The sequence below is a fragment of the Passer montanus genome, unplaced genomic scaffold (genome assembly GCF_014805655.1).
Source record: "Passer montanus isolate IOZ18808 unplaced genomic scaffold, ASM1480565v1 scaffold5, whole genome shotgun sequence".
In the NCBI taxonomy this organism is placed as follows: domain Eukaryota; kingdom Metazoa; phylum Chordata; class Aves; order Passeriformes; family Passeridae; genus Passer; species Passer montanus.
Window position 1 is genome coordinate 9630577 of NW_024369929.1, and position 22051 is coordinate 9652627.

The following is a 22051-nucleotide window of genomic DNA, read 5'->3' on the forward strand; positions in this document are numbered from 1 at the left end:
CCTGCAGCTCTCTGCCTGTTCTCCTAGATGCTGTCAGGCCAGTGGGAGGGGTGGCAGCTGGGCAGTGTTCTTGCCCTGAGACACCCAGCCTGGGTTAGCAGAACAAGCAGCCGTAAAATTCAGTTTTTACTGTCCTGTGAGCAGCAGTTGCTGAAGGCTCCAATTCACAGTCCTTTATGGATTTTGACTTCAGCAGCTGAAAAGGTCACTATCCTGCTAGCACTCAATACTCCAGCAAAAACTGTAATAGGAGCCTCCAAACTAATCACAGGGGGTTAAACCCTGTTCTTCAGAGCTGTCACCAGTATGGATCTGTCAAAATCATTGCTTGCATGCAAGGTCAGTGAAGTCAACTAGCCAATGTGTATTTATATGCATGTACACACATGCTTTTAAATACACTTCTGCCTGTTAACTACGATCTCCTGGTGAGCGTTTGATTCCTCTATGGTTCTGAAATGAAGCTGGCTTTGTCAGCAGTTTGTCAAATCATATACTGTGAGATTTTCCCACCAAGAGGAGTAGTAGCAGAGCAGCACTGTGGGAAAAGTGATTTATTGCACACATGTTATAAGGGAAGTTGCTCTGAAGAATATTTATATTTATGATTTAAATGAGATCATCTGGGGATTTTTCTCAAGAAAGGAGTAAGAAAAATTCAAACGGATGCAGCTCTATGCTGGTGTGAGCAGTGGCCATGATTTTTTGTGGGAATATATGAAATAACCTCAAAACTCTTGCTCTAGTTTTTAAAAATAATGTAAGAGTTATTTTGGGAGTATAGCTTCCAAATTCCTACCCTTTGGGTGTAAAGCAGGCAAATGTCTGGATTTTCGGGATAAAAAATGCTGCCAGTAGATAAATGTTTGGAATTATTTTGACTGCAGCCAGCAAATATATCTCATCACTATGGTTGCAAAAACAAACACCCACCAAAGAACTGTATCTGACACAGGGAAAATAATTAAGGGAAATGGAACAATTTGCAGCTTGTATTAAATTCTTTGCGTTCCCTCACACAAATCAGTAGTTAGAGGGGTGAGCTGTGACCTCGATGTGAGTATTCTGTTTGAGTTCTTGCCATTCTGACAGCAGCAAATAGGGCAAACACAACTTAAAAATAGAAAGGAGCTTGAGATGTAGCCTCCTACTCTGAACCATTTTCCATCCCATATTTTTGATAATCGATGTGAATTCAAAAACATAGTTTTGCTTTTGAGTCCAAATTGAAAATAGTTCATTTTTTTTACCTCTGGCTTGGATGTAGTTAAAGGCATCAGAACTTCCCAGAAGCACCTTACTGTTAGGAGTTCTGCCAGCTCAAATTCAATGTGATCAGTCCATAGTTAAGCAAGCAATGCAGTTCTGTACCACTAAGAAAAATAATTTCCTATAAAGTATATTAATATGTTTTAAACCACAAGTATTTTAATTAAAAAAAATACCAACAATAATAAAAGGAAGAAAACAAAGGATTCTATATCCAAGGTTAGATAGCCATAAAGGAATATAAAATTCATCATAGATTTTGGTACTTGGGGCACAGGTCACATTGGAACGGCCGATGCCTTTCCACACTGATATGTTGTGCAGCTGCTAAACCATCAGCATTTAGAACCAGCCTGAACATGAAATTTATACTGTGTTTTTATGAGCAGGATTGGTTGTAAGTAGCCATGAAACATTGTCTCTTCCAGGACCTAAGGTGACACTTTTTAGTAGGGCATTCTTGGAGAGAGGAGGAGCCAGAGGAAGACACTGCAGGTACTGTAGAATTAAGTAATACCATAATTCACTTCCAAAATCTTTTTGACATCACCTTACTTAAAAGTATACTTCCATTTTTAAATTGTAGTTCGTGGATACCCACAAACCTTACAGCAAGTGATTCCAAGCTAGGAAAGGAGTGAGAAAGTTCTGTCTTACCTCTTTTAAAGTGTTTTTCATAGGAAAATATACTGAAATTAAGAATTTTCAATTAGTTTAGGTAATTTACCTATAAATTTTAGAACAGTAAGTTGTCAATCCATTCACCTCCCCCCCTCCCTGGACAGCAGTAGGGTGACATCATATAAAGGGAATGAGCACAATGCTGGAAGTGTCCTGCTGGTTTGTATTAGCCTCCCTGATCAGGCACAGCCTGTGTAGCACAGGTTCAGCTCTACCAGTCTGAAAATAGACAGATAGTCCATGTGAACAAAGAGTGAACCAAGAGCTCACTGTGTGGAGAAGCTTCCCAGCACCCAGCAAATAAAGAGCAATGCTGTTGGGAGCTTTCCAAAGGTGCATGCACAGTCATTCCTATTCAGACACAGCACACTTTCTGTACAAACTTAACGTGTCCTCCTCCTTCAAAATACTAACACAGGAGGGAGCAGGATGAGAGATAAAAGAGGTTAAAATTATTATAGTTAGACTTTATATATTATAATTAGTCTTTCTAAGTGACACCCTTCATCCTGTCAGATGTCAAAATGCTTTCCAAAACAGATGGAGCAACTAACCTGGAAACTAAGGAGAAAGTGGTCAAGGAAGGGAAGAATAAATCCTGTTGTTTAGAACGAATGGAATACCATGTTCAGGCCTGATTGCAGAGACTGCTTGCAAAGTTTGGTTTTGTGGGACTTTGGTGAGAGTTTTCTGCAGCTCCTGTTACACATGTAAACAGCAAACTCACCTATATCTTATTAATAGTTGTGAAAAATTCATTCTGTGAGGATGGATTTGAGAACCTCTGTGCTGAGAAGGGAGGGTGGGGTGGCATTTCTTCCCTTGACACAAATTCAGACTCTATACTGTTAATAGCAGCTGTGTGTGTAACTATGGAGCTACCAAAGATGAAATGAAAGGCAACTTAAATATTTTTTCCTTCCTGAGTCCTACACCCAAACAATCCCTTTTGTCTATCCATTCTGTGTCTGTATGTTAAATTTGTGTATGCTCCATAGTAGCTAACTTATTTTTAAGTGCTGGACAGCCAAAAGAAATTTATATTTTCCCTTATAGAATCCCTTCTTGAATCCTTAGATAAATTCACTGTGTCAAAACATAACCTTACCCTTCATTTTTATTTCTTTTTGTCATAACCTTGAGTAACAGTGTTTATGTGTCTATGAGTAATGAAGGCCACAGAAATTTAATAGTCACTCATTTAGTGTGTGTGTTACCTATATCTCCACAGTCATCAACTGAAATGGAGGTGATGTTCAGCTGCTGGTGATAGTAAAGGTAGTTGTATCAGTGTAGTTAATCAATGGATGCTTTGAAAATTAAAGTTCTAAGGAAAAGCAGGGAAAAGGAAGGAAAACACCAAACAACCTTGTGTTTGGATTGGGTATTTGCCAAAAGATCTGAGCCCACTGGAGCAGGTATGCTGAGCAGGTGGCTGGCAGAGATGGACAGACAGCTGGTTTTGTCTGGCATGCAGGTGTTTAACTTGGCTGCCTGCAGGTCAGCTGTGAGATGCCAGATTTTCTGAGGGAATCACCTTGTTTAAGGAGAAGTGGCTCTTGTCCATTCCCATAGTGAGGTTGGTGAACGAGGCTGTGGCTGCTTTCACTTCCTCTCTGCTCGTCTCTCCAAAAACCCCATTCACCTGCTGTTGGATTTAGATGGGAGAGAAAAGAGGCTTTTTAGGTATGGTACAGTGAGTTTGCCTTTTCTTGTATTAGAAACAAAAGAGGTAACAAAACCAAATGTGCTGTGATGTTTAATATTGAAACTACTGTTATGTCATTCTTCTGAGAGTTCTTTTTTGTTTGATTTTGATAGACTGACAAACATTAGCTGAGCTCTGTGTGCTTTTATTTGAAATAATGTTTTTCAGTAGTTCCCAGATGAGCTAGTACTTGATTGTAAGTATTTTGGGATTTGCTGCTGTGAAAGTTTTGGGGTCAATCCAAAAGTAAAACTGCAGAAATAGCTGCATAACATCAGCAAAGGCAGTTTACTCCTTTCCAAGTTGTAAGCCATAAAGTAAATGTAATGCACTGGTAATAGATGTCAACTGAGGATCTTCATGAATGGTGTCAGATACACATGATTAATGTGCTCTCTGCTAGAACAGAGTGTCAAATACAGACTTGTATAAGTAGGTTAAATAAGTTTGTCCTGAGCATAATGTTGTCATCAGTGCACTTTTCCTCTGATGCTAAGTGTGATTGCAGCCTGACTGATCTGGGAGTGCTATTAAAGGCAAGGTTCTCCTGTTGCATTTTGTTTTGTGACCTGACTGCCCTGTCAAGCAATCATTTGATTCCTCTTGCAATTTTTATGTTTCCTGTATGGAATCAGATCTGTAAGAGTTTGGGCAACCTCTCTTAAAGTCGGACATAAAATTCTGGCATTGTAAAAGGAGAGTAGTTGAATGTTGATCTGACTTTGTTATCTTTAGTCAAGAAATATAAATATATGCTGAGTAGAATATTTTGTTCTTGCTTCACAACAAAAACTGCATTTCATTACTTTAACCTATAAACCCTCAAAGTGCTATGAAAAAGCACCAATACTGTTCTTTATGAATGCAGGTTGTGCAGTCAGCCTCCTGAACAGTGCACTGAACATCTAATTCCCACCATCAAGGTGCACTTGGCATGAAGAACTTGCTGCAACATCTGTACATTGTGCTAAAGAAAACTGTGTGAAGATTCTAAGCTTGTCAACTGAATTTTTTGACATTAATTTTTGTTGGCATGACACTGTAGCAGCAGTTATATGCAGTTAACAAGTAGTTAACAATCCTAAAATATGTGTGTAGTTTTGTGTGTGTATGATTAAATAAATTAACTGATGAATGACCATTCTGTATATACACAACCAGGTAATTCTGTTGTCAAGTTTTCAGACATTACAATTTAAAATAAAGCTACTGGCTGACAGAGACAGCCACTCGTAGGTACTCTGTGAGTATGATTTTTTTAAGGATTTTTTTTAGAAAAGAAGGAGGTATCAAATAACTGTAGAAAAAGTCATGTGTTTATGTTTGAGATTAACAATCCTGTTATGTTATTTCAAGTATCCTTCTAATGCAGCATGTTTTCATTACATTTCAGAGATACTAAGAGAAAAAAAAACCCAACAAAATAAAATCAATGAAAATGCAGGCATAGCCTGCAAATAAAAAATAAATCAAGAGAAATAAAAAATGAATCAAGAGAAGTCTTTGTGTAAAGAAGCAAAGTGGGAAAATGAAAATTTTAATGCAAATAACTATCTGTGCCACTCTAGTTTTTAGAGACTGCTCTGTTTCAATGGAAGTTCAGTTAGTAGAAACCCAGGATTATTAAAACTAAGAAAAGGGGGCCATTATTTGAAAGTAATATGAATTCAACTGATGGAAGAAACAGGTCCATAAACTGTAGCAATCTTTATGAACACTAAATATAGTTTGAGAAGTTAAAATTGCTCTTTTAAATATCTTGATTTCTACTGTATACTTGTAAATCATGACAGTTCTACATTCATGAAATGTGTAACTTAGTGGATTTCTCCTAAAACTGAAATGCTGATTTTTTTTTTAAGTGTTGCCCATATTCCTTTTTGTTCTCATGTGATACCATTGACTAAAGCCTTACACTTCATAATGTATCTCAAGAAATGTTGTGGAATCTCTTGGTTACCCAACAGTCCAGGAGTGTTAGCTTATTTAGCCAGGATGTATCTGAGGTATTCAGCATGTGCCTTGGAACACACACGTAGCTGTAATTGAAATATGGTTTATGTTTTCTACATCCACAGTGTTTTAGCTTATCTAATCAGGCTGCTTTTATGACATAGTTACAGCCTTATTACTGTTTTTAATCATAGGAGTGGTAGGTGCAAAGCTATTAAGACATGGCTTGCAAATCCAGGTCAGCCACTGAAATACCATGTGAAACCTGGATGGAGTGGTAAAGGTATTTCACAAATGAATTGGGAATTTTTGGGGTAGATGGGCTGATTTTTATTGAGTGGGTGGCTATCAGGAGTGAAATTTGAAAATAATTCTGTGGGTCTGAACAAATGAGCTCCCAAGGGAGCAGTGCTCTTCTTAGGACAGTGGGCTGTCCTCAGCCTGAATGGGTCCAGGTGCCCAGGGCCAGCAAAGCAGGGGCTCAGAAGAATCAGAGGGTAGTTGTAATTGGAAAAGCAAATTGTAAAATAATTGTCACCTTCTTTTCACAGCTGACACTGCAGATTTACCCCACTGAAGTTCCTCAGAAGACTGGCATGCTGGAAAATGCCCAGTTCTGGGAGAAGGTAAGGAGAACCAGCTTCTCACCACAGTCCAGCACCCCAGAGAAGTTTGCAAAAGTCAATCACAGCTGGAGCTGTACTCCCAGCCTGAGGTAACCCATCAAATTTTGCTCCTGAAGGGTCATTTTGTTGAGTGCCTCTTAATCTGTTCTTGCATTCATGCCAGAGAACAAGCTGACAGTCAATCAGCTTAACTTAAAAGAGAGGGTGCAAGCTTTGCTGTGCTCAGTCCTGTGAGGCTGCTCTGGAAGAGACAGTGTCTGCCTCACCCTTCTCCCCTGGGGCACTGCAGCTCCCTATAGATTCTAACTGATGGCTGAGCAGCACAAATTACACTTCTGATTGTGTCATTACTGGTGTTTTACTGTAGTGACTGGCCTATTATGCAAGTCTGTGGTTGCACTGTAATCAAAAATCCATATGGCTTGGGGAATACAGGATAGGATAACAATCATTAGTGTAAGGTCAGCTTGAGCCCTTAGGTGTTGAGTTGTCACCAAAAATATTTGGTTTCCCTTTAATATACTACACAGCAGATTGCATTCTTATTCTAGGTGAAAAACTGATGTTGAATTAGAAGACCTTGCTCTATATGAAGGAAACTCAGAATACTTGAAAGAGGGGAACATGAGGGCAGTCACATAGAATGTGATATATGAAACAAGAGCCAAGTTAAAAAATTATTAGCTGTTTGCCAGCCAAAGAAAACAAGTCTCTGTGAGACCCAACCTGCCTACTCCTCTCCTAAGGCTCATATACCAACTCATGGGAGCTCTGCAGTGGAAATGTACATTTAATTCTGATTTGTTTTACTTCGCAATTTTATTCCTCCAACCTTATTGATTTCAGCATTCAATATTTTAATGCTGCGTCTCAATAAAAATACCTAAGATCTTAGTCAATCAGTCCTGAAAAATAATACAAATATCACTTCCATGTAATGACACATGGCATTATTCCCAATGATTGATTCAGAAGAAGAGCAACCAGAGCTGCACATGGTACTATAGGGTATGGGCAAGTAATGTATCTACACAGTGGCAAAAAGATATTTCTTGTTTTGTTCTTTATTCATTCCTGATTATTCTTTCTTAGGCTTTTCTGTGTGAATTTATTCTAAGAGATGTTGAGTGATTTGGAAAGAAAAAGTTAAGAAAACTGGTCAGTATTTTGGGTCTACTTTGGAAAGCATAAACAACCAAATTTGGTTTACCTAGTTAGTGTATTTGAAAGTAGTAATTTAGATAGCAAGTAATTTAGTGAATTTCACCAGCAAATCACAGATTTGACAAGTCCTTGAACAATCCTTAACAGAAAAATTTAGGACTGGTGTGAGATATGTCTACATAAAGCTCTGAATGTATATTTGGATAGATTTTTCCATAGCTCTTTGAATGTCTGGTCTCTGTTTTATGAAGTTTGTGATTTTTTTCAGTTGTGAGAACAGGAGAAAATGATTTGGTATTTACCTTGCTCCTTCACATGCCAAACATCTCAAATTGAAATAATTTCTGTATTCTTGTGACTCATTCAGACGAGAAACTTAATGCATTTTACTCACTTGAATATTTTCACCATCATAATACTTTTGTGAACTAGTTAAGTGTTATTAACCCCATTTTACAGCTGAAAAACACAGAAATAAGAGAGATGAGAAATGACACTTTCAAAAATGACCTCTAAACACTGTGAGTGTAAAAATTCAGGAGCCTTTTTTGAATGCAGATATCAGTCATTTTGCCAGTGTGTCCTAAGAAATTTAGAAATTTTGGCAATGCATATTGTGACTCTTACTTTTCAATTTTATTTGCACTTTCACCATATTATTTCAAAATGAAAACAAATGTATGCTTTATTCATCAGCCATCAGATCTACTAAGAATAAACAATACAATCCTGACTTCACTGTGCTGGTGAGTGCTGTGCTTCAGCTGTTTATTTAGTAGTGATGCTATTTATAGAAAGCTCCTTCATGTGATGGTGTTGCCAGTAACACAGATGTCCCCTGAATGCACTCTATTTTAAACAGAGGTGAAAGGCTAAGGAAAAATATAAAAGAACCCACCTTTAATATTTGAATTTAACAATAACAAGCAGGGTGTGGCCACCCTGAAACTGCAGCTTGTCAAATGCTTGGGAGAAGGGAAGGGTGGGAAAGCTCTCTGCTTACCAGTTCCACAGTCTCGTTAGTAAAAACACATCTGACACCAGTGATTGTGGCTGAGAGATACAGCGAGAATGGGTGGTGCTTTTAGTAATTGCTGTGAATAAACAGTCTTTCTAGAATGTAGCCATGGAATAAGCAGTTTTATGAGTGTTAATTTACTTATATTTTAGAAGCGGTGAATGAAAAATCAAGAATTCTTGGCAGTTAAAAAATTCTTTAAAATATTGGTTTTGTCCCCAAGGACACAGTGAGACTGCATATAAAGTTTATCCAGAAAGTTTCTTCTTTGTGCTCAATTTGCTGTCCTTAAGCTGGGCAATGTGATATTTTCAGTGATTAAAATGAGACTTACTGGCTGCAAGTTACAGAAAATGCTGTTGTTCCTATTTGATAGAGCTTTAATAGTAAATGAAATTCACGAGAACATGGGAAGGTCAAAGACAGAAAAAAGACACATTTTACACATTTTACACATTTCATCCTCCCTGGTATAACTTGCACTTCGTAGTCATTTGGTTTTAAGGTGCTCTTTTGTATGTGTGTGTTCTTGTTGTTTGGGGGGAGTGTTGGGGTTTTTGTTGTGTATTTGTGGTTCGGTTTTGATGTTTCTGATTAGAGAGTAACAATCTGAACTTTCTGTGAACTGAAAATTTAAGGCTTAAATAATAAGTATTTACCTGGAATCAGCTTAGCAGAAGCTAAGCTAGCTTCATCCTAGAAAAAAAAATCACATATATTTCCAGCCAGAATAGACTTCCAGTAACCCACAGTTACCCAGAACTTGCTCTCCAACATATGAGGTCACCTGGAACAAGCACTTAATTTTTTGAATTCTCCTTTTATTGGGATTTATTCATTTAGTTCTGATTCAAGAGAAGTTAGAAATGAAGAAAAAAAAACATGAGTGCTGTATAGAATCACAGCTAATGTGTTCTGCTATTCCAGAAGAGTCTACCAAATAACTTCCACTCTGTTTTATCTAACTATGAAGGAATTTTATTCTGAGAAAAGGGAGTATTTTTCAGAGTGTGTAGCATGGTTGAGTGTCTGCCATAAAATAGACTGGTCATTCCTCCAAAAATGCTACAAGCAGGTTGCAGTGAGTCTAGTATCTAGACAGATTTTGTCTGGGCTCATTCAACACATGGAAAAAATATTTCATCTCATTTCTTCCCAAACTGACACCACAAAGCCATTTCATTTATTTTTCCTGACATGTTGTTGTGCTGTTCAATACTGAATGTAGTGTCCCCTGACTTTGGAACAAGCTGGTAGGATTGAGCAAAACTCTTTCCTTTTCACAGCTAGAAGGAAAAACGAGATCATAAAAAAGAAAGTTAACTGCAGAGCAGTGATTGGGCTCCTTGCACAGAAATGTCAAGAATACCTGAAGCAAATGACTCTGGTAAGGCTTGCTAGCCACATGCTGTACAGCTATTTTTGTTGCTTTCTATACCTTAAGGCCTCCTACAATAAATCCTCACCTAGTGAGAATCTAGTGGGTTGTCAACTTGAACAAATTATAATTCTGCTGATAGCACAAAATAACTGTGCTTTCCCATCTGGGTCATCTTCTAATCAAAGCAGGAAAAGATCAAATCCCTTCCAGAGAAAAGCAGCACTAAAAAACTTGCAAGGAAACGAAATATTACAACTTTTTGCTCCAGCAACTTCCAGTTGGGCGGGAGTGGGGGAGGAAGGAAAATCTGCAACCAACTCAGAGAAGGCTGTAGTGTTTCTGGAATGAATGGGAAGTGCAGGGGTGTAAAACTTAACTGCTGTCTTTGCTGCAGGCTTTACTTGAACAGGGAGATCTCTTTCAGAGTTCACTACTGAACTGTGAAGGTAAAAGGAGAACAAGGTGCATTACAAAGATGTTCAAAAGGTGCAAAAAGCTAGACTTGCCACTATTCTTTTGTCTCTCTGATTGTCTTCAGTCTCATACCCATGTTAGCAGCTAAGAAGAAAGAAAAAACTACTTTTACACTGATCCAGTTTACTTAACACTTTGCTTAAATTGCTGCATAAGCAGCACCTGAAAAAAGGTAAATCAATAACGAGAAAATTCAGGAAATGCAATGATGGCAGAGGATCCTGATAAAATGAGAGCAGAAAATCTGCAAGTCCATCATAAATGTGGGACCACCAGAGCATCCCCCCCTCCAACAGAGTGTACTTTGAAGGAGTTAGCAAATAATTTATGCTTAGACTATAGCCCTTATTCTTGTCAAGGACTACTGCAAAAAGATCACAGTTTTCCCAAATTTATAGCTGACAAAGCAAAGGTCTTTTCATATAAATCTTATCAGAACTGGGATTGCTGCTTGCTTACAGTGGCTCAGATGAGTGGCAGGGAGTCATGGGTTTTCTCTCATGTCTTTTATCATCTTTTGTGAACCAAGATGTCTGCAGATGCTTCAATATCTGGACCTCAAAAATAATTTCTACAAAAAAGAGTGCCAGTAAAATGTGACCACTTAAGCAGTCCTAGAAAATGTGAAGGGCAGGGGAGATGGATGATCCCTCCTAACTGAAATCCTAATTATTATTAATCAACCATGAGTTAACTGGGAGTCACAGCACATCAGGGGTGCAGCCATGGGCCTCAGGAGATCTGAGCTTGTTTCCTGCTTTATGGCAGATCTCAGTCTCTGAAGCTGGACAAGTATTTAATCACTGTTGGCCATCTCCAGCAGGGTGATCAGCTCCAGCCTTTTGCCTCTGTTGCCTCTGCAGACTAAAGGCTCCCAAAATGTGGCAGGCTGTCACTGCAGTGCCTAAGCTCTGTACAGCCTGATTAGATGGGGGCCCCTTGCACAGTCATCTGGCAAACACCATAACACAGTTCATAAATAATCATGTTTTACAATAGCCCTTTTCTTCAGTTCCCAAGGAGAAGACGTAACACATTGTGTTAAAGGAACAACTCTCATCTGGTAATATTAAAAATGTTCTGAACTGCTCTCTAGTCACCCAAGAAGTCAGATAAAGTCGTAAAATCCCTTTCAACAACTTTGTGTGATTTTAACCTGTCTTCAAGTCAGAGCTTGGAAATTCTTCCTTTGAAGAGAGTTCCTTTGAACAACTAAGGTACGAAATTAATTTCTCAAAATGTTCATGGTCTTTCAGGGTTCCAGGTTTTGTTCTGATATTTATCAGTGCCTTTTGGCTTGCCAGAGCCTTTCTGGCTTGAATTCATAACTTAAGGCGGGAGGACAAGGTCAGCTATTGCACGTACCTTTAATGCAAAGTGAGCTATTGTATGTGCACTGCAAAATGACAGCAATGACTGTCTGAACTATCCAGGCACAGAGAGCTGTTTCTGTCAAATACTTATGGTATGACTGAACACATGCTCAAAGTAAGATCTTTGTTTAGTAAATATTGAATATTCCCTAGTCCTTTATATCCTGTCGTCATTTCCTTTGTACAGCTTGCAGCTGTACTTTCAAGCCAATGTACAAAAGTAATTGGTTAGGCAGAGTTCAGAAGTGTGTTTAACTATGCAGCAGAGATGTTTTTGATGTTTTTTCTTCTCAACAAAATTAATGGAGTTCTGTATGCAACTCCATCCTGCATCCAAACTGGCCTACACCAACATCTTCTGTGTATAAAACAGTAGATTCATTAGTTATCCATTTAGTGAGTATAAATATACTGTAATGAACATATAAATCTATAAATATACATATATATATATATATATTTTAAAAATAGGGAATTTGGCTGCCATGAAATCAGTTTGTGGTTTTGGAAAACACGGGCTTTAAGGTGGAGGTAGCCATTGTATTGCATTAACTATTTTCTCACAGATTAAGAAGCAGCAGCTCAGAACACTTTGGTCCAGACAGTGAAACACCCAAGAGGAAAGCAGTTCCTCCATGTACACCCATGTGTTTCACCAGGCCTTTGAAAAGGGGTGCGTGGAAGGGATGAAGGCTAATTCATGGGTGGTCACAGGTTCCTGTGAGTTGGGAAGGATGAGAAAAGAGGGAAATTGTGCAGTGGTGAAGCCTTGCAGGAAGGAACATACACCGAGGAGGGAAGGAGGACTGTTCACCCTCAGTGTTCACAGGACTTGCTCCATGGCAATGCCTCTGTGTGTGTTGGGTTGCAGAACAAACATGGAAACCACAATATTGCGGGGTGGTTTTGTCAGTTTTGAGTTGTGGGCAGAGCACACAGGTTTTGGATTGAAATCTTCATTTTATTTTCTGCCCAATTCATATTGAAATGGGTTCATTTTTTAGTGATTTTTTTTCTGTTGTATTGTCCCCCCTGCATGTTTCCATTCCCTGAGTTGGATGTGCAGTGACTAACACTGACAGAGTTAATTAATTGAATAGTAAACATCAGTGCTAGGGCTGCTGCTCTCTCCATTCTCACTCTTTTTAAGCTCTGCTGGAGGACTTGGGCTGTGTAGGGCTGGACAGAAGAGGAGTTTGGATGTTGTTAACAACTCTAAGTTAGGAAATGTTTGAAGGTGTAAGCACCACTCGAGTATGCTGCTGAACACTCAGCATGATTCAGCTCAGTGGCCTACAGGTGGAAGGCAAACCATTATTTTGACTTTTTTTTGCCTTGCAGAGTTCATATGGGCTTCAAAGTCAGGGGATGAAAACCTGCAAATTCTGAAAACATTTAAACTCATTACTTCCTGAGAGTTGTTCTATCAAAAACAGAAAATTCACAGAAAAAATAAGTAATTAAAAAAATCCCAAACAAACTGACCAACAACTTAGATGAGGTGGAATTCATGCTCTCTGGAAAGACTCCCAGCCTATGCACAGCAATCCTGAATGGATACTGTTCAGAAGGCAGCATCCTATTTTCCATCCTTACCAACTCCAATTGTTGTGATTCATCCAGAGATGTTTTTTTTCCAGTGTTAAGATAATGGAACAGCAAAATCTTCGATGAATATGAAAGTCAGAGCCTCTGACTGAAATTGAAATTATTCTTTTGACAGAGTAGCAAAAGAAAGATGATAAATAACACTATCACACCAAGGGAAGCAATACATTTGTGGTGTCAAGGGTATCAAACCAATGATTAGCATATTCAGTATCAAATTAACCTCATTATAAATTGTAACTATAAAATCTCTTTTGAAAAAATACTTCAAAACTGAACCTTACTCCAGACAAATAGCTGGAATTTGACCTCTTTGTAATAGCTTTATTTTTTCTCTTTTTTACTTTAATTCTTTATGATGTCACCAATAAATACAATAATCTGTGTCTTCTGCTAAAATACTTCACAAAATATCATCTATCTTCCAGAGGAAGTGGGGAGATGGGTTTTGTTTATTTGGGGTTTTTTTTAAAGTTAATTTTAAAAGAAAATAAATATTATATAACATGTATTTTATGATTCAACAGTCTGAGGCCACGTTAAGAATTAAGAATTGTTTTATTGGTGTTTCACAGCCAATTCATTTACATCACTAACCATGTTGCAGAAATAAAACTGCTTCAGGAAGGCTCAGAGCCTGGATCACAGCCCACAGCCCCACAGTTGTATCCCCTGGAGAGAATTCAAACACAGTATTCCCCCAGGTGCTACAGGTGGGTCAGCAACTCTCCTGGGGCTCTGTGGGAGCTGCACAGCTTTAGCCCTGCTCACAAACACCATCCAGGGTCCAGGAAGGGAGTATTTATCAATTTTCTTCAGGCAGAATACAAGTAGGAGCAGATCTGTACAATGGCTTTTCTGCTGCACAGTTCCCCAAGGCTATTGCTCAGCTGGAAGCAAGGGTGGGTGAGTCAGCAATCTGTCTCTGTCCTTAAGGTGTCCTTATTCTGTGCACTATTTAGGCAATAAAACTGTTGGATTTTTCATTCAGGTCCATGATATGTGGTGGTGAACATACTGCACTGCTATTTCCAGAATAAAAAGTTGTCAGTGTAGCAAGAAGGGTGGCTCTAGCAGCACAGATTTTGAGGAGTAATTTTTTTTCTTTCTTTTCTCAAGACTATGGATTAAGCTCTCTCAGTGTTATCTGGCTCTCTCACCTGTTCCAGCTGTACTGGCAGGGCTGTATTTAGTTTTCAAGGTTCAAGGTTACCTTGTGGTTGGACTCAGACCATGGTCAAGAAATGTAAACATGTGAAAGGCACGTGAGCACGTTTGGGAAGTGCCATATGGTGTTCTTCCTCCTCCCCATCCTTGCTAGTGAAAGCCTGCTGACATTTTAGCCTTGAATTCTCTAGGAAAGAACAGATAAACACCAAGACAAAACTGCAGCCTAGCCAGGCTCAAGCGCAGATGAGACTTTATCCCTCCTCTGAAAACCTTAATCAGGCCAAGCTTATGTGGGACTCATGTTTCCTGACTTATTGTTCCTGCCTGTCCTTTGTGAATCATGGAAAGAAACATATCCCAGTGCTGTCAGAGATGCATCAGGCTGCTTTAACCTGTTTATAGTGGCTCCTGGGGTATGTCTGCATTGCTCAGTAGAGATACCTGTTTGGGCTACAAGCAAGTTTCCTCCAGAGCCTGAGCAGCTGTGCCAGTGGCTTTGCATAAGGCTAATTGTCATGTGCTGATATTTCTGTGTGGCCACACTCTGGGCTGTACAGCCCCACTGCCTGCTGCAGGAGGATGGAGGTAACTCTCAAACACTTCTGCCTTGTGGGGCACAAAGCTGTGCTGTCTTCATACATGCTCAGGATTTCTTCTAATTTCAAACTTTTTAGTCTCTGTAAATGCTTCAGGTTATTTTTGCCTTTCCTTTTGACAAACTCACAAACTCATTCCTTCCCACCAGAGAAATCAGGCCTCACTGTTGGTAGCAGTGCTGAATTATCGTCATGCAATGGGAAGAGTTGGGGATCTCCCAATATCTTCATTTCTGATAAAAGAGACTGCCATCCAACAATCAGGTATGATGCAGTGCTCCTGTTCTTGCTCTAGAGATCCTGTTCTGGTGATCAAAAAGCCCAGCATTGTGCAGGATTGCCCTGGAAGCCCCAGAGCTTACTAGGAATGGCTGCTCTCAGTCTTTTCTCCCCAGCTCCCCTGCTAGCCCACAACCTTCCCCTTTGCACCTCACTGCTTTCCACACAGCATCTGCTGACCACCAAAAGTGGGTTCTGTGGGCTCTGAAGAGGGCAAGAGACACATGGTTCAAATATAGTATAAATACAGAATTGACAGGGCTATGGCTCTGTACATCTCCAGGGAGTTCAGGGTTGTATTGCAGTGCCCCATTTCCGTAGCTGATTGGCTGATTTAAGGGACATAGTGCCACAACCAAGTCTCCTGTGCAGCATGTGACTGGCTGGATGGTACCCCACATATTGATTTTACTTTGAAGAACTGATCACTCACCCGCAGCTTCTAAAAGTTTAAATTTCTTTGCTATTATTTGGTTTCTTGTGTCTGAAAATTCCCCTGGTAAAAACATTGTGTTTGCTTTTATCTCCTTTCCTACTTCCTCAGCTGCCTCCAGCCCATTTGAGCTGTACCTCTTGACACCCTGGTTCATGTAAGTCACAGAGGTGACTCAGAATCACCTAAATCAAGGTTAAAATTTCTATTGAGGTTTCTGTTTCTATTTCTAAATTGTAGCCACATTTTCTAAGATAAAGCTCATCTACTTCCTCTCCTTCATTCTTATCCTTGCTTCTTTTTTCACACTTTCAGGCACAGCTCTATGAAAGTGGTTTCAGTGTTGATGTAAAACTTTAACAGTTGGCATTTGGTCTCACTCCCACTCAGCATTTCTTGATTTCTTTAGCTGTGATCCTACAACCGTGTGTGGGCTTGTGTTAGAAACCAGATCACTGAAATGGTACAACATTTATTGAGACAGGGAGAGAGGGAGGCAGGGATGGAGAAAGAACAAACTTGTTCAAGTGACTTCACCAAGGTCTCTTAGAGGGTACACCTTCCTTCTCTCCCTGCATGGCTTTCTCTCTCTCCTTCTCTATCTTTGCCCACCTGAGCAGTCCCACCTGCCACTTGTAGATCACATTTCTTGCAATCAGCTCCTCACACCCTGTGTTTACAGAAGTTAACAACGTTAACATCATGCTAACAAAGTTTTCTGTCTTTGTCTTGTGCACCTTTTGACCAATACAGAGAAAAGTGTACTTGTACTACTGGGGCATGTAGCAACAGAAAACAAGCAGCACATCAGGTTAAACCAATTGCAGTTCTGTATTGTAAAAAGGATGTGTTAATGGTGCTTTTCAGGGAAGTCTGTTTGCCTCTGAATGCTCATGGGGGATGCTGGGTGGTATAATGATAGAATTTTCACATGACCAGAATTTCATTACATCATTTGTTAGCATATGGAATACCACAGGGGAGTTCTACTTTATTTAACATAGTAACAATGAACAGCTGGCTGCATTACAGTCCTCTGTGTCAGAGAGGATACAGTCTAAATATATTAGTCTAGTTTAAAACATTGAAATTACTTTTTTTGTAGGCTGGCCAGTATGCCCCGTGAGTGAGCGAAAACAAGGAAAAGACAACTCAATAGTGGAAATAAAATGTCAAACATAATGAGAGCCTAAGGTCCAAGCAGAAGAAATGTTGCCATGAAAGGTGTTAGAGGGATTTAACCTATTTAAGGGACATGGATTTTAAAGGTATCTAGTTTCCATGACTGCTCTGTTGTCTACCAGGGTTTTTAAGCCAAGATTTATATATGAGACAATGTTGATATCACTATTCTGATAAAATTATTATTTCACTTGCCTGAAAATTCCAGTGTTAAAATGTCAACTATTAGCTCCTTCTGTAGCTCTGTGAGTTTAGCAGGGATATTTGATCATTCCCAGCTCCTGGCTTGCTGGGGTTGTTCTGAACCTCTGCTCCCTTCCCTGCAGCCATGTCAGACAGCATCACTGCAGCTGCAGTGAGGGCACTAGACAGCTCTGACCCTTTTGATATGTATTCTATAGAGAATTCTAGGACCTTCTGCACACTAGCTCTGTGTGATGTGTCCCAAAAGCTGGCCTGTGCAGTTGCAGCCCCTGTAGTGGCTAACAGACTGTGAGCTGCATCTTTCTCTGTGCAGCCTTTATCAAGTAGCCTAGTTATTTCAGGTCTCAGCTCACCAACTAGAGAATTAGGATTAAGCATTCATTTTCTCATGTGTTTTGATGGATGTACAGAGTTCTGTGATGGATTCCACAGCAAAACAGAAATACTCTGCACAAACTCCCATTCATGTTGGATTTTTAGTGAAGTTTACTCGAGTACATACAGTATTATACAAGTTAATAATAGGAAGAAAGATGTCACTTCTTGACAGTTTGTGGTATTGCCCACAGACATTTTTCAGAGAGCTTTGCAAATGTAGTTTTACAAGCTGAAAAGGACAATGTGTTCCCACAGTTGCTATAAAAGATCTTTCTGTAGTATTAAAACGTGGGATTGACAGGAAGCTTTCTCTCACGATTGGCCTGATTTTTTGTTAAGTATGCATGGTTATACCTTGGCATTGGTATTTTTCTAACAGTTAACAGAATAACACTGCCATTAGCTTTTCCTGCTATTAGGCACAGTTAGACACATTCAGCATGTCCAGTCTTACAGGAGCTGGTGTCTTTGGGCAGTGGTGTTTGCATTGCTTTTTCCCCAGCTCACCTGCTACTCTGCTTTGGAGGCAGATGGCCAGAACAAAGAAAGGGTTTCCAGATCTGGCCTTACAAACTGCTGAATGAAAAACCACTTGAGGTTTTAAGGCACAATTAAAGGTAATTTAATGTCATACTTTAAGGGCTCAATGAAAAGGGATTCAAAATTGGGAAGGGAAAGAAAGAAGAGCAAAATGCAGCGAGGTATGCAGTCTTGAGGTATCAAGGGAGGTTTGCAACAAGATATTCATATTTAAGGTTGAACAATTGGATAAAGGACTGAACTAGATCTTACAGAATGTTTTTTCCTTCAGAAACACTTTTCTGATCTGTCCCAGACATTGAGAGGGAAACGCTTTCCTCAGCCCCAAAGTGAAATGAAACAGAATTCATCTTTATAGTACCTCTGAAACAAATAGAAAGAAAATCACAGTGTCTCTCATCTTACAGTCACTGATGGGGAAAGTGAGGGCTGAAGGTGGTCAGGGTGGGTGAAATCTGCTGCCAGGGTCCATAACTGACAAATGCACTTTTGGAAATGGACTGGAAAATACAAAATGCAAAGGTTCTGCCAGTCTGCAGCAAGAAAATTACATTCCAGCCTTTCAAGCAAGAGACATTTAAACACAAAGCTGCTGCTCTTAAACACAGCTCTTTGTGCAGAGGTGTTAAATCAGTTTATTTACCTAACACAGACATGACTAGAATCTGTGAGGAGGAAGGTGCCTGCCTCCTGCAGCATCCCAGCTGAGGAGACAGGCAGCAGGATGTGCAGGCAGTGCTGGTTAAGGAAGGGATGAAAACAAACAGTTCAGTCTTCTGTTGGGAACAACTGAATTAGAATAAGAGATGTAGAACTGCATGTTGACTTGAACATTTCAAATGACAGAGAGGACACAAATGTAATAAAAATTTTATTGTCTTCAGAATAATGGGGAGATTTATTATGGTTTTTGTGTAACAGAAAATGCTGTAATTAAGACTGCACTATAAAAACAAGTGTGACATGAGCTATTTTTAAGATTCTCAAACTCTTTGACAAATTCTCCTTTTAAGCTTTCTTGCTTTCTCCAACAGTGGAAAATAAATCATATGATGTAACAAAAAATCATAATTGCAAGTCCTTATAAAGCTTGTTTAAAAAAAAAAACAAAGTAGAAACTTAAATATATAGTCTGATTCCAGTTTGCATAATTTAACAAAGATAAGTTTAGGAGCACCATAGTAGGGCTCAATGGGAAAAAATAGCTCCCATATAGCATTTTCTATGTCTACTTTTTTAGATAAAGAATAGCTTGACACACTTGTTGCCGAAAAATATGCATCCTAAATATTTCAGCACTGAAGAGCTAACATGTATTGCTTGATATTCCCCTTTTTGCAAGTTAGCATTGCCCTTATAATAAGGCTTTGATGTATAATATCACTTTAAAATATCAGTCACTCTTCACTATTTGGTCAAAGCCTGTTTTGTTATATAGGGATGAAACTAAGCAGTGCTTAATTGATGATTAAGTTTATCTATCTGCATTATTTCTGTAAATTATCCCAGGTGGGCTCTCCTACCTGCTGGGAGGATACTCAGTAGTTAGAGCTGTAGTACTAAATAGCCTGCAAGTAACACATTTTATAAACCAGACTGTATTTAGCCTCTGTGTTTTCATTATAGCTATTTTCCAGACACCAAAAGTTGTGTTTGTTTTTTGAAAGAGACTCCACAAGTATAAACTAGAGCTTAACTTTTTAGTATTTGTAAATGTTAACGTGTTTTATTGCTGAAGAGCTGTATCAAAACTTTACACAGGACATTGAATTCAGTGCTGGTAAGGGCAGCACTGAATGTATGTAGAAAGCATTACATCATGAAGGGATGGAAACAAAGAGCTCTGAGGGACTGGGATAGGCAAACTTCCCTCCACTCACAGGAAATGGGTGAAGCCTTTCTTGAAATTATTATTCAGACATTTTGTGCTGTGAAGGAAATGTCTCCTGATAGCACAAGCTATTGGTTTCCTGTTGTGAACTAACAGTTTTGGCAAAACCAAGAATGGACAGGAAGGGCAAATGATTGGGGGCCATTGGAAGAACTTATTTTAATGAAAAGACCAGACCAAGTAAGTGGGAAGAAATTTGGCCTGGAAAAAACCCTGAAATTAAAATGGGAGCGGGGAAATGGGGAAGAAAAGGGCTCAGTGGAATTAATTTCTACAGTGGAATTAAATCTTGGTGGAAATAAATAAAAATAACAAAAAAATAATGTTCCCTACGAAATGTTCACAGGGTTAGCAGGGGGAACTCTGTTGTTGGGCAGGAAGTATTGCAGGGGGAGAAAGCCCTTTGTGTCCTACCTAATCAAGAGCCTAATTCAACAAATATATATCCGGCTTCCACACTGAGGAAAGCAATTTTTGGAAGGTTTCACAGATGCAGAATTGCTTAGGGTTTTTTTTACAAGTAAGACCTTATAGCAGAGGCACTTTCAAGTGTTTTTTTTTTCAAGCAGGGTGTATAAATAGCAGTGCCAGCAGGTCCTTGCACTGCCTGAGTGCTGGGCCAGCTGAGTGTGAGCCTTCCAGGCAAAGGGAACACAGGCACAGGCTCACACAACAAGTTCCTTCCCAGCCTGCTGTGACAGGTTCTGGTTTATACTTGTGGAGTCCCAGCCTGCTGTGGCTTCCCTTGTCCTTCCTGAGGTCTCTGGGGACCTGTGCCACCTCCACAGCCTTGCTGAGGCCGTGCCAGGACTGCCCTCCCACGTGTGTTCTTGGCTCTTCCCTGGAGGGAACAGTGCAGAGATGGTCCCAGCCCCAGAGCCTTCCTCCTGGAACTGTGTGCTCTTGGCTCTTCTCTGGAGGGGACAGTGCAGAGCTGGTCCCAGCCCCAGAGCCTTCCTCCTGCAGCCTTCCTCCATCCCAGGGGCAGGAGGATGGCAGGGCATGGCAGGGAGCACTTGCTGAGCTCTGCCCTGTCACTCACAAGGTTTCACTGCCAGCAGCAAAAAGTAAATCCAAAAATCTCTCCAGTGTTGCAGGCTTCTTTTTAGGATGGCAGCCTAGGTTTCACTTCAATCATTCCAAGTGCCTAAAGGCTATTTCTAAAAATCAATTAAACCTGCTTGGGCTTCTGTGTTATGTACTCTTGGAGCAAGCATTTGCACCCTTGCAAAGATGTTTTTGATTGTATGGAAATTCAAGGTTGTAGAAAATGGCTGCCTGGTTCAGGCAAAACATGAAAAGAGTTACTTTGCTTTTGCAGATTCTTAAAAGGCTGCCTCTAAAGAGTCTTTTATGATGCCAAACCCAAAAAAGTTTGTAAAAATGTGTCTGAATTTGTTTTGGGATTTAATTTATATAGAATTTTTAAACCCATATACAATGTTTCTGCTATCTACTCTTAGAAAAATACAAACTTCAGTCACGTTGGAATAATGCTTTTTTTTAACATCTCCTTTTAAATATTTTTGTTTCCATTTAGGTCTGCCAGCATTACCATGGAAACCCCCAAAAATAAAGACTTTCCCAGCCTTATGAGAGTACACCTGCAAGAGCAAGAACTGCCTATCAAAAGTGACTTCTTCATTATGGGTGTCACCTAAGGACATTTTGTGCGGTCAGTATGACTTTGTCTCTCAAAATTTATTGAAATTATATTCTCAGCATTGATACAATTTGGTGTCTTGCCATGGACCAGTAACAAATGTCTGTTGCTACCCAGTAGTACTCTTTTTAATATAATATCTCAAAAAAACCAGCTCTTGACAAACTGTACAGTTGAGTTTGGAAGCCCTGAAATACCAAGATGAAATAAGCGCTCATCTCAGTGAGACAAACTAAGATCTATTAAGCTGTTTTAATATAAATCATTCCACTGGCTTCAGAAGGATTTGGATCAGGGTTACAAAGAGAATTGCAAGAATTCATCTGCTGCTTCCTAGTAGAAAGGTGGAGCATATTTACTAGGGAGAAGTTGGCTGCTATCAAAATGGATCTGGTTAGCCTTTTCAACACTGCTAATTATATATATATATATATATATATATATATATATATATATTGTT